The 13,846-nt window shown below is 47.6% G+C and overlaps 1 protein-coding gene across 2 annotated transcripts in view; it reads right to left on the reverse strand.

Moving 5' to 3' along the window:
* GCN1 (GCN1 activator of EIF2AK4) overlaps positions 1-13,846 on the reverse strand; it is a 1,158,386-nt gene that overhangs the window by 151,981 nt on the left and 992,559 nt on the right. The gene's annotated exons all lie outside the window — the stretch shown is intronic.

The following is a 13,846-nucleotide window of genomic DNA, read 5'->3' on the forward strand; positions in this document are numbered from 1 at the left end:
TTTTTTCCCCCACGCCGCATGATATTCATGAAAACGTTGTGAAGTTCAGCACAGCCCCCTGTGTAACATTGCAACTAATTCACAAAAATCCGTGAAAATGTTTAAAAAAAGAAAAAAAAACATCAGACCCATTCATACATTAAATCATTCACTCATAAAAGCACTCAGACATTCACTCAGAGTCATACAGCCACTTTCAGACCCACTGAGACACTCACGTACCCACTCAAAGACCCACTCAGGCCAACACACATCCACTCAGACCCTCATGCACCAACTCTCACATCCAGACAGACCCTCAGGCACCCACTCAGACACTGATGCACCCACTCACAGACCCACTCAGGCCCTCACGCACCCACTCACAAACCTAGTCACACTCATGCACCCCCTCACAGACTCACTCAGACATCATACGGCCACTCAGACCCACTCAGATGCTCATGCACCCACTCTCACACCTAGAAAGACACTTTCACACCCAGATACACCCTCTCACATCTATTCTCACACCCAGAGAGACAGCCTCTGCGGCCAACTCCTGCCGCGCATGACCGAAGGGTTGTGTAGTTATGGGGGTTGGCCACAGGCCCTGCGGCCAACTCCCATCACACACGGCTGAAGGCTGTGCGCGGTGGTGATTAGGTTAACGTATAGTAATTACAATTATTTTATGTTAAAAAGAAACATAGAAATTCACTGAAAAAAAACAAAGGTACATGGACATTAAAGCTAGGTTTTGAAAAACAAGTTACTTACCTTCGGTAACGCCTTATCTGGTAGCAGATTCCTTATCTTAGAATTCTCCCCCAGATGTCAGACTGGATTCAGAAACTTTTCTTCAGCAGTACTTCTATGAGTTGGTAGAGGGCATTGAGCGACTCTGTAGCGACATCGTCCCTGATATGACATTGACTTAGTCCATATAGTCCCTCCCCTGACGTCAGTTTCTTCTGTGGCTAGATTTCGCACAACAACGCGGAGCCACACAGAAACTGGCTATGGAACAGTGCATACAAGTAAAAGGTGGATAAACTATTATGTTACAACCACAAATGCCCTGAAGTGAGACTGAAGCTAGAGAACACAGTTCGCAAGTGGGGAGTATGGGTGGGTCAATAAGGAATCTGTGGCTAGTTTGTGTCTCTACCAGATAAGGCATTACCGAAGGTAAGTATCTTGTTCATCTGACAGAGACAACTAGCCGGAGATTCCTTATCTTGGAATTAGATACCAAAGCAATATCAACCCAGGAGGAGGGTTGAGAACACAACTCACCAGTCTTGCCATAAATAACAGGTCAACTAAGTAATGAGATAGAGAAAGGTGAGAAGAATAATGTAGTTTACTCACAAAGAAGAGATGACCTACATATCACAGAGGATATGAAAAGTCATGGGTGCAAAAGAAATGTCCCTGAAAGTGAAAGTGGAGGTGACCACAAGAGGTAAAGACATGCAGTTCTCTCAATAAATAACCAGTTGAAAAGAGGAGCAAAAATGTCCAACAAGGAATTCGAGAGATAGGCACCTAACACCTATCAAGGGACAAGGTCTAAATAGTAATTAAGAAGGGAAGCTACAGATAACACTGATGGAACCAGAATGGTTAGTGAAAATGTGCAAGAGACAGGAGCATCACGCTGAAAGGGATGAACCTGATAGCAGAGCATACGTGTCAAGGAACACGCAAAGACAAAAAATGTGTGGACAGAAAGCAAAATAATATAAGGCATTGAAAGCCAGTCGACAGAACACCCCAAAGGTGTATTAATAGTACAGTACTAAGGGGTAAAATAGGAGGACTGGGAAAAAAACAGCCGGGGAGCCCATGCAGAGGGACAGACTTGGAAAGACATGGATATGTCCAACTAAAAAGTATCCAGAGAGATAGAATAATTAGAAGAACACATAAATCATAAACAAACATAACACCATAGGAGGGATGTGATCATAATCCTCGATAAGAGATGGCAGGATATAAAAGGTTGACAACCTGAATATAGGGCTGTCCTCCTAACTTAATAAAAGAATAGCGAACAAGGTTGTCGATAAACCAACAGACTATGTGGTACCAAAAGCAGAGAAACACAATGTAAAGAGACACTCTGAGTAAAGTATAATTACAAAAGGAGTATAAGCAACCAATGGAAGAAATCATTGAAGAACAAATGGAACCAACAGTGGTAATTCCCAAGGAAGAACCAGTGCAGAAAATAGTGATCTAAAGTTAGAGCAACAACAAAATCTGCAAAAAAAATAAAAAAGAGTATAGAAAGATCCATGTCTGGAATGGAATCTAAACACTAGAATAATGAGACCTTTAATGTCAGAAAGGATTAAGATGTAGCCCTTAGAGGGCATAAAGCATTGCATATGTTCAGAGGTAGGAGGCCTACAGCAATGATATTAGAAAGAAGGCACTTAAAACACAAGCTATTCCCAGCTGGAAAACAAAAGGTCCAGCCAAGAGAATGTTTCTATGAAAAGAGAAAAACCTTCACACCCCTGAGCTACAATAAGTAACAATACTAGGGGAGAAAACCTGCAGTGAGATACCTGTATTAGACGACAACAGGTAACAAGGAAAAAACATAAAGAAGGGGTAATAACCCTTCAAGAGAGTTAAAAAAACAAGTAAAAAAGGACCATGTGTAAAGCCATACAGGTGCACTATACATCTTCCTCATGAGAGGAAAGAAGGCAGCGGCAAGATCCAGTGTACAAGGAATGGTGATAAACAATTATAACTTTGCCTCAGTGTACTGAAGATTAGGAAATAAGTCCACAGAAGAGGTGGTGGATGACTAAAAAGGAAAAGGGGGCAACTGTCTTAGACATACGCAGAAGAAAAACCCCCACATCTCAGTAGAAACATCTGCGAACCTGGACATGAAACTACAGGGAAGCACCCCACACAATTCCCATGAGGGAACCATCTTGCCATAAGTAGTCAGACAAAAAAGGAAGATATGAGAATAAAAAATATCTTTGTACAGAACAACAGAACAATAAGGGATTACTGTCACAGCGCCCTAAAAAAGGGACTAGGAAGGTGTAGGAAGTTGGCTCTGTATGCACTATTTCAAAGTAAGGAATAGTATGCACAGAGTCCAAGGGTTCCCCTTAGAGATAAGATAGTGGCAAAAAGAGATAATACTAATGCTCTATTTTGTGGTAGTGTGGTCCAGCAGTAGGCTTATCAGAGGAGTAGTGTTAAGCATTTGTTGTACATACACAAGCAATAAATGAGGAACACACACTCAAAGACAATTCCAGGCCAATAGGTTTTTGTATAGAAAAATATATTTTCTTAGTTTATTTTAAGAACCACAGGTTCAAGATTTACATGTAATACTTTAAATGAAAGGTATTGCAGGTAGGTACTTTAGGAACGTTGAATAATCAAAATAGCATATACACTTTTCACATAAATCACATATAGCTATTTTAAAACTAGACAGTGCAATTTTCAACAGTTCCTGGGGGGAGTTAGAGTTTGTTAGTTTTTGCAGGTAAGTAAACCACCTACGGGGTTCAAGTTTGGGTCCAAGGTTGCCCACCGTTGGGGGTTCAGAGCAACCCCAAAGTTACCACACCAGCAGCTCAGGGCCGGTCAGGTGCAGAGGTCAAAGTGGTGCCCAAAACGCATAGGCTTCAATGGAGAAGGGGGTGCCCCGGTTCCAGTCTGCCAGCAGGTAAGTACCCGTGTCTTCGGAGGGCAGACCAGGGGGGTTTTGTAGGGCACTGGGGGGGAGGGGGGGTGGGGGGGGGGGGGGGAAAGCAAGTCAGCACAGAAAGTACACCCTCCGCAGCACGGGGGCGGCTGGGTGCAGTGTGTAAACACGCGTCGGGTTTTCAATAGAAAGCAATGGGAGACCAAGGAGTCTCTTCACCAATGCAGGCAAGGGGGGGGGGGGCTCCTCGGGGTAGCCACCACCTGGGCAAGGGAGAGGGCCTCCTGGGGGTCACTCCTGCACTGGAGTTCTGATCTTTCAGGTCCTGGGGGCTGCGGGTGCAGATTCTTTACCAGGCGTCGGGATCTAGGAGACAGGCAGTCGCGGTCAGGGGGAGCCTCGGGATTCCCTCTGCAGGCGTCGGTGTGGGGGTTCAGGGGGGGCAACTCTGGCTACTCACGGTCTTGCAGTCGCCGGGGAGTCCTCCCTGAAGTGTTGTTTCTCCACAAGTCGAGCCGGGGGCGTCGGGTGCAGAGTAGCAAGTCTCACGCTCCCGGCGGGAAACGCAGTTGTTTTAAAGTTGCTCTTTTGAAACAAAGTTGCAGTCTTGGGTGAACAGAGCCGCTGTCCTCTGGAGTTTCTTGGTCCTTGCAGGGCAGTCCTCTGAGGATTCAGAGGTCGCTGGTCCCTGGGGAAAGCGTCGCTGGAGCAGTGTCTTTAGAAGTGGGGAGACAGGCCAGTAGAGCTGGGGCCAAAGCAGTTGGTGTCTCCGTCTTCTCTGCAGGGTTTTTCAGCTTAGCAGTCCTCTTCTTCTTAGGTTGCAGGAATCTGAGTTCCTAGGTTCTGGGGAGCCCCTACATACTGAATTTAGGGGTGTGTTTAGATCTGGGGGTTAGTAGCCAATGGCTACTAGCCCTGAGGGTGGCTACACCCTCTTTGTGCCTCCTCCCTGAGGGGAGGGGGGCACATCCCTAATCCTATTGGGGGAATCCTCCATCTGCAAGATGGAGGATTTCTAAAAGTCAGAGTCACCTCAGCTCAGGACACCTTAGGGGCTGTCCTGACTGGCCAGTGACTCCTCCTTGTTTTTCTCATTATCTCTCCTGGACTTGCCGCCAAAAGTGGGGGCTGTGTCCAGGGGGCGGGCATCTCCACTAGCTGGAGTGCCCTGGGGTATTGTAACACGAAGCCTGAGCCTTTGAAGCTCACTGCTAGGTGTTACAGTTCCTGCAGGGGGGAGGTGTGAAGCACCTCCACCCAGAGCAGGCTTTGTTTCTGTCCTCAGAGAGCACAAAGGCTCTCACCACATGGGGTCAGAAACTCGTCTCTCAGCAGCAGGCTGGCACAGACTAGTCAGTCCTGCACTGAACAATTGGGTAAAATACATGGGGCATCTCTATGATGCACTCTGTGTGCATTTTTTAATAAATCCAACACTGGCATCAGTGTGGGTTTATTATTCTGAGAAGTTTGATACTAAACTTCCCAGTATTCATTGTAGCCATTATGGAGCTGTGGAGTTCGTTTTTGACAGACTCCCAGACCATATACTCTTATGGCTACCCTGCACTTACAATGTCTAAGGTTTTGCTTAGACACTGTAGGGGCATAGTGCTCATGCACATATGCCCTCACCTGTGGTATAGTGGTATAGTGCACCCTGCCTTAGGGCTGTAAGGCCTGCTAGAGGGGTTACTTGCCTATGCCACAGGCAGTGCGAGGTTGGCATGGCACCCTGAGGGGAGTGCCATGTCGACGTAGTCATTTTCTCCCCACCAGCACACACAAGCTGGCAAGCAGTGTGTCTGTGCTGAGTGAAGGGTACCTAGGGTGGCATAAGACATGCTGCAGCCCTTAGAAACCTTCCCTGGCATCAGGGCCCTTGGTACCAGGGGTACCAGTTACAAAGGACTTACCTGAGTGCCAATTGTGGAGACAATGGTACATTTTAGGTGAAAGAACACTGGTGCTGGGGCCTGGTTAGCAGGGCCCCAGCACACTTCTCAGTCAAGTCAGCATCAGTATCAGGCAAAAAGTGGGGGGTAACTGCAACAGGGAGCCATTTCCTTACAGAAGGTAAAAGTAAGGGCCTCCAAAGGCAACGGTTTGTGGCCCTGAGTATGGTAGAAAATATAACCAGAAGGTAATCTGGAATAAAATAATTATTTAACTGACAGTTATAAATACGTTTTATAAACGTCTTCCATAAGAAGAATTGAAAAGGGCACATGTAAAAGCATTCGCAGAAATCCTAAGATATTAGGAAAGAAAATTCTTCCATAGAAGTACTAAGGAAGTTCCCAATCGGGAACAAGAAGTAGGAAAGATTAGCGAAGAGCTTACACCACGTGCTCCAAATAGCTGTGGCTGAACCCAAATCTACATAGAAATGCATAGAGATGGAGGTGACTTGCCTACAAGTAGAAGAGAACAGAAACACGCCATAGGCGTAATGAGACTCAGGCCTGGTCTGAAATAACAAAAAAGAACCACCATGTGTGGACCAACAAGGAAAAATTAACATAAATGTCCTTCGTGTTATTGCGCCTGTGAAACTAAAGTGATGTGCTAATATATGCATGTAATTGAACCACTGAGGAAAAGCTCCATGATGGACGGGACATGGTCTTAACGATGAATCTGCAAAAGCAGGAGTTCACACTGGATGTTAACAGAAATCCAGAAACCAATACAACTGCAATGAACAATATAACTGCTAAAGGTGTGCACTTACATAGACACACCTGCAAGGACCACAGAAACCGAAAGCACAATGCTATGGTACATGCACCTGAAAGGAGTCCTAGAAGGGAAAGAGGACCTGACATTAAGTCTGTAAGGAAATGCCTCCTTGGCATGGTTACCCCCTGACTTTTTGCCTTTGCTGATGCTATGTTTTGAATTGAAAGTGTGCTGAGGCCTGCTAACCAGGCCCCAGCACCAGTGTTCTTTCCCTAACCTGTACTTTTGATTCCACAATTGGCACACCCTGGCATCCAGATAAGTCCCTTGTAACTGGTACCTCTGGTACCAAGGGCCCTGATGCCAGGGAAGGTCTCTAAGGGCTGCAGCATGTATTATGCCACCCTAGAGACCCCTCACTCAGCACAGACACACTGCTTACCAGCTTGTGTGTGCTAGTGAGAACAAAATGAGTAAGTCGACATGGCACTCCCCTCAGGGTGCCATGCCAGCCTCTCACTGCCTATGCAGTATAGGTAAGACACCCCTCTAGCAGGCCTTACAGCCCTAAGGCAGGGTGCACTATACCATAGGTGAGGGTACCAGTGCATGAGCACTGTGCCCCTACAGTGTCTAAGCAAAACCTTAGACATTGTAAGTGCAGGGTAGCCATAAGAGTATATGGTCTGGGAGTCTGTTTTACACGAACTCCACAGCACCATCATGGCTGCACTGAAAACTGGGAAGTTTGGTATCAAACTTCTCAGCACAATAAATGCACACTGATGCCAGTGTACATTTTATTGGAAAATACACCCCAGAGGGCACCTTAGAGGTGCCCCCTGAAACTTAACCGACTGTCTGTGTAGGCTGACTAGTTCCAGCAGCCTGCCACACTAGAGACATGTTGCTGGCCCCATGGGGAGAGTGCCTTTGTCACTCTGAGGCCAGTAACAAAGCCTGCACTGGGTGGAGATGCTAACACCTCCCCCAGGCAGGAGCTGTAACACCTGGCGGTGAGCCTCAAAGGCTCACCCCTTTGTCACAGCACCGCAGGACACTCCAGCTAGTGGAGTTGCCCGCCCCCTCCGGCCCCGGCCCCCACTTTTGGCGGCAAGGCCGGAGAAAATAATGAGAATAACAAGGAGGAGTCACTGGCCAGTCAGGACAGCCCCTGAGGTGTCCTGAGCTGAGGTGACTAACTTTTAGAAATCCTCCATCTTGCAGATGGAGGATTCCCCCAATAGGATTAGGGATGTGACCCCCTCCCCTTGGGAGGAGGCACAAAGAGGGTGTACTCACCCTCAGGGCTAGTAGCCATTGGCTACTAACCCCCCAGACCTAAACACGCCCTTAAATTTAGTATTTAAGGGCTCTCCCTGAACCTAGAAACTAGATTCCTGCAACAACAAGAAGAAGGACTGCCTAGCTGAAAACCCCTGCAGAGGAAGACCAGAAGACAACAACTGCCTTGGCTCCAGAAACTCACCGGCCTGTCTCCTGCCTTCCAAAGAACTCTGCTCCAGCGACGCCTTCCAAAGGGACCAGCGACCTTTGAATCCTCTGAGGACTGCCCTGCTTCGACGACGACAAGAAACTCCAGAGGACAGCGGACCTGCTCCAAAAAGACTGCAACTTTGTCCAAAGGAGCAGCTTTAAAGAACCCTGCAAGCTCCCCGCAAGAAGCGTGAGACTTGCACCACTGCACCCGGCGACCCCGACTCGGCTGGTGGAGATCCAACACCTCAGGGAGGACCCCCGGACTACTCTACGACTGTGAGTACCAAAACCTGTCCCCCCTGAGCCCCCACAGCGCCGCCTGCAGAGGGAATCCCGAGGCTTCCCCTGACCGCGACTCTCTGAAACCTAAGTCCCGACGCCTGGAAAAGACCCTGCACCCGCAGCCCCCAGGACCTGAAGGACCGGACTTTCACTGCAGAAGTGACCCCCAGGAGTCCCTCTCCCTTGCCCAAGTGGAGGTTTCCCCGAGGAAGCCCCCCCTTGCCTGCCTGCAGCGCTGAAGAGATCCCTTGATCTCCCATTGACTTCCATTGCGAACCCGACGCTTGTTCTAACACTGCACCCGGCCGCCCCCGCGCCGCTGAGGGTGAAATTTCTGTGTGGGCTTGTGTCCCCCCCGGTGCCCTACAAAACCCCCCTGGTCTGCCCTCCGAAGACGGGGGTACTTACCTGCAAGCAGACCGGAACCGGGGCACCCCCTTCTCTCCATTGAAGCCTACATGTTTTGGGCACCACTTTGAACTCTGCACCTGACCGGCCCTGGGCTGCTGGTGTGGTAACTTTGGGGTTGCTCTGAACCCCCAACGGTGGGCTACCTTGGACCAAGAACTGAACCCTGTAAGTGTCTTACTTACCTGGTAAAACTAACAAAAACTTACCTCCCCCAGGAACTGTGAAAATTGCACTAAGTGTCCACTTTTGAAATAGCTATTTGTGAATAACTTGAAAAGTATACATGCAATTGAAATGATTCAAAGTTCCTAATGTACTTACCTGCAATACCTTTCAAACAAGATATTACATGTTAAATTTGAACCTGTGGTTCTTAAAATAAACTAAGAAAATATATTTTTCTATACAAAACCTATTGGCTGGATTTGTCTCTGAGTGTGTGTACCTCATTTATTGTCTATGTGTATGTACAACAAGTGCTTAACACTACTCCTTGGATAAGCCTACTGCTCGACCACACTACCACAAAATAGAGCATTAGTATTATCTCTTTTTACCACTATTTTACCTCTAAGGGGAACCCTTGGACTCTGTGCATGCTATTCCTTACTTTGAAATAGCACATACAGAGCCAACTTCCTACATTGGTGGATCAGCGGTGGGGTACAAGACTTTGCATTTGCTGGACTACTCAGCCAATACCTGATCACACGACAAATTCCAAAATTGTCATTAGAAATTGATTTTTGCAATTTGAAAAGTTTTCTAAATTCTTTAAAGTCCTGCTAGGGCCTTGTGTTAGTCCCTGTTAGCATTTCTTTTAGAGTTTAAAAGTTTGTTAAAAGTTTGAATTAGATTCTAGAACCAGTTTAGTTTCTTAAAAAGTATTCCAACTTTTAGAAGCATAATGTCTAGCACAGATGTGAATGTGGTGGAACTCGACACCACACCTTACCTCCATCTACAGATGAGAGAGCTAAGGTCACTCTGTAAACTAAAGAAAATAGCAATGGGCTCCAAACCTACCAAAGTACAGCTCCAGGAGCTTTTGGCAGAGTTTGAAAAAGCCAACCCCTCTGAGGATGGCAACACAGAGGATGAAGATAGTGACTTGGAGGGAAATTCCCCCCCTCCAGTCCTACTTAGGGAGAACAGGGCTTCTCAAGCCCTGACTCCACAAATAATAGTCAGAGATGCAGGTTCCCTCACAGGAGGGACCAACAACTCTGAAATCACTGAGGATAACTCCAGTGAAGAGGACATCAAGTTAGCCAGGATGGCCAAAAGATTGGCTTTGGAAAGACAGATCCTAGCCATAGAAAGGGAAAGACAAGAGATGGGCCTAGGACCCATCAATGGTGGCAGCAACATAAATAGGGTCAGAGATTCTCCTGACATGTTGAAAATCCCTAAAGGGATTGTAACTAAATATGAAGATGGTGATGACATCACCAAATGGTTCACAGCTTTTGAGAGGGCTTGTGTAACCAGAAAAGTGAACAAATCTCACTGGGGTGCTCTCCTTTGGGAAATGTTCACAGGAAAGTGTAGGGATAGACTCCTCACACTCTCTGGAAAAGATGCAGAATCTTATGACCTCATGAAGGGTACCCTGATTGAGGGCTTTGGATTCTCCACTGAGGAGTATAGGATTAGATTCAGGGGGGCTCAAAAATCCTCGAGCCAGACCTGGGTTGACTTTGTAGACTACTCAGTAAAAACACTAGATGGTTGGATTCAAGGCAGTGGTGTAAGTAATTATGATGGGCTGTACAATTTATTTGTGAAAGAACACCTGTTAAGTAATTGTTTCAATGACAAACTGCATCAGCATCTGGTGGACCTAGGACCAATTTCTCCCCAAGAATTGGGAAAGAAGGCGGACCATTGGGTCAAGACTAGGGTGTCCAAAACTTCCACAGGGGGTGACCAAAAGAAAGGGGTCACAAAACCTCCCCAGGGGAAAGGTGGTGAGACAGCCAAAAATAAAAATAGTAAAGAGTCTTCTACAGACCCCCAAAAACCTGCACAGGAGGGTGGGCCCAGAGCCTCTTCACAAAACAATCCTGGGTACAAGGGTAAAAACTTTGATCCCAAAAAGGCCTGGTGTCGAAACTGTAGTCAGTCTGGACACCAAACTGGAGACAAGGCCTGTCCCAAGAAAGATACCACTTCTAACTCCCATCCAGCTAAAACTGGAATGGCCAGTCTCCAAGTGGGATCAACAGTGTGCCCAGAGCAAATCAGGTGTCACACTGAAGCTACATTAGTCTCTGAGGGTGGGGTGGATTTAGCCACACTGGCTGCCTGGCCCCCTAACATGCAAAAATACAGGCAGCAGCTCTTAATTAATGGGACAAGTGTAGAGGGCCTGAGGGATACAGGTGCCAGTGTCACCATGGTGACAGAGAAACTGGTTTCCCCTGGCCAATACCTGACTGGACAAACCTATCCAGTCACCAATGCTGACAATCAAACTAAAGTACATCCCATGGCTATGGTAACTTTAGAGTGGGGAGGGGTCAATGGCCTGAAACAGGTGGTGGTGTCCTCAAATATCCCAGTAGACTGTTTGCTTGGAAATGACCTGGAGTCCTCAGCATGGGCTGAGGTAGAACTGAAAACCCATGCAGCCATGCTGGGTATCCCTGAACTGGTGTGTGTCAAGACTAGGGCACAGTGCAAGGCACAGGGTGAAAAAGTAGAGCTGGAGTCTGGAAAAATGGCCCAGCCTACCAAGAGACAAGGAAAGTCAGCTGGGAAACCAGCTGCAACACAACACCAAAAAGAGAACCTCTCTTCTCAGGAAGAAGTTCTGCCCTCTGAGGGAACTGAGCCTATGGAGCTGGAACCTTATCAGGTTGAGCTCTTGGGCCCAGGGGGACCCTCAAGGGAAGAGTTGTGTAAGGGACAAGAAACCTGTCCCTCTCTTGAAGGCCTTAGGCAGCAAGCTGCTGAAGAGTCCGAAGGCAAGAAAAATGGAACACATAGGGTCTATTGGGAAGATGGACTCCTGTACACTGAGGCAAGAGATCCCAAACCTGGTGCCACTAGGAGAGTGGTAGTGCCTCAGGGTTTCAGAGAGTTTATTCTGACCCTAGCCCATGATATTCCCCTTGCTGGGCATTTGGGACAAACCAAGACGTGGGAGAGGTTAGTCAACCACTTCTACTGGCCCAATAAGTCCCAGAAGGTTAAGGAGTTTTGCCTCTCCTGCCCCACCTGTCAAGCCAGTGGTAAGACAGGTGGGCATCCAAAGGCCCCCCTCATTCCACTTCCAGTGGTGGGGGTCCCCTTTGAAAGAGTGGGTGTGGACATAGTTGGTCCACTAGAACCTCCCACAGCCTCAGGAAATATGTACATCCTAGTAGTAGTGGATCATGCTACTAGGTATCCTGAAACTATTCCCCTTAGGTCGACTACTGCCCCTGCAGTAGCCAAGGCCCTCATTGGTATCTTTACCAGAGTGGGTTTCCCTAAGGAGGTGGTGTCTGACAGAGGTACCAACTTCATGTCAGCATACCTAAAACACATGTGGAATGAGTGTGGAGTGACTTACAAATTCACTACACCCTACCATCCACAAACTAATGGCCTTGTTGAGAGATTCAACAAGACATTAAAGGGCATGATCATGGGGCTCCCAGAAAAACTCAAAAGGAGATGGGATGTCCTCCTGCCATGTCTGCTTTTCGCTTACAGAGAGGTGCCTCAGAAGGGAGTAGGGTTCTCACCCTTTGAACTTCTGTTTGGCCACCCTGTAAGGGGACCACTTGCTCTTGTTAAAGAAGGCTGGGAGAGACCTCTTCATGAGCCTAAACAAGACATAGTGGACTATGTACTTGGCCTTCGCTCAAGAATGGCAGAGTACATGGAAAAGGCAAGTAAAAACCTTGAGGCCAGCCAACAACTCCAGAAGTTGTGGTATGACCAAAAGGCTGCACTGGTTGAATTTCAACCAGGGCAGAAAGTCTGGGTTCTGGAGCCTGTGGCTCCCAGGGCACTCCAGGACAAATGGAGTGGCCCTTACCCAGTACTAGAAAGGAAGAGTCAGGTCACCTACCTGGTGGACCTGGGCACAAGCAGGACCCCCAAGAGGGTGATCCATGTGAACCGCCTTAAGCTCTTCCATGACAGGGCTGATGTAAATCTGTTGATGGTAACAGATGAGGATCAGGAGGCAGAGAGTGAACCTCTCCCTGATCTTCTGTCATCAGACCCAAAAGATGGCTCAGTAGATGGAGTAATCTACTCAGACACCCTCTCTGGCCAACAGCAAGCTGATTGTAGGAGAGTCCTACAACAGTTTCCTGAACTCTTCTCCCTAACCCCTGGTCAGACACACCTGTGTACCCATGATGTGGACACAGGAGACAGCATGCCTGTCAAAAACAAAATTTTTAGACAGTCTGACCATGTTAAGGAAAGCATCAAGGTGGAAGTCCACAAGATGCTGGAATTGGGAGTAATTGAGCGCTCTGACAGCCCCTGGGCTAGCCCAGTGGTCTTAGTCCCCAAACCTCACACCAAAGATGGAAAGAAAGAGATGAGGTTTTGTGTGGACTACAGAGGGCTCAATTCTGTCACCAAGACAGACGCCCATCCAATTCCTAGAGCTGATGAGCTCATAGACAAATTAGGTGCTGCCAAATTCTTAAGTACCTTTGACTTGACAGCAGGGTACTGGCAAATAAAAATGGCACCTGGAGCAAAAGAGAAAACAGCATTCTCCACACCTGATGGGCATTATCAGTTTACTGTTATGCCCTTTGGTTTAAAGAATGCCCCTGCCACCTTCCAAAGGTTGGTGAATCAAGTCCTTGCTGGTTTGGAGTCCTTTAGCACAGCTTATCTTGATGATATTGCTGTCTTTAGCTCCACCTGGCAGGATCACCTGGTCCACCTGAAGAAGGTTTTGAAGGCTCTGCAATCTGCAGGCCTCTCTATCAAGGCATCCAAATGCCAGATAGGGCAGGGAACTGTGGTTTACTTGGGCCACCTTGTAGGTGGAGGCCAAGTTCAGCCACTCCAACCCAAGATCCAGACTATTCTGGACTGGGTAGCTCCAAAAACCCAGACTCAAGTCAGGGCATTCCTTGGCTTGACTGGGTATTACAGGAGGTTTGTGAAGGGATATGGATCCATTGTGACAGCCCTCACTGAACTCACCTCCAAGAAAATGCCCAAGAAAGTGAACTGGACTGTAGAATGCCAACAGGCCTTTGACACCCTGAAACAAGCAATGTGCTCAGCACCAGTTCTAAAAGCTCCAGATTATTCTAAGCAGTTCATTGT

Source organism: Pleurodeles waltl, chromosome 11 (genome assembly GCF_031143425.1).
Source record: "Pleurodeles waltl isolate 20211129_DDA chromosome 11, aPleWal1.hap1.20221129, whole genome shotgun sequence".
Lineage (NCBI taxonomy): Eukaryota > Metazoa > Chordata > Amphibia > Caudata > Salamandridae > Pleurodeles > Pleurodeles waltl.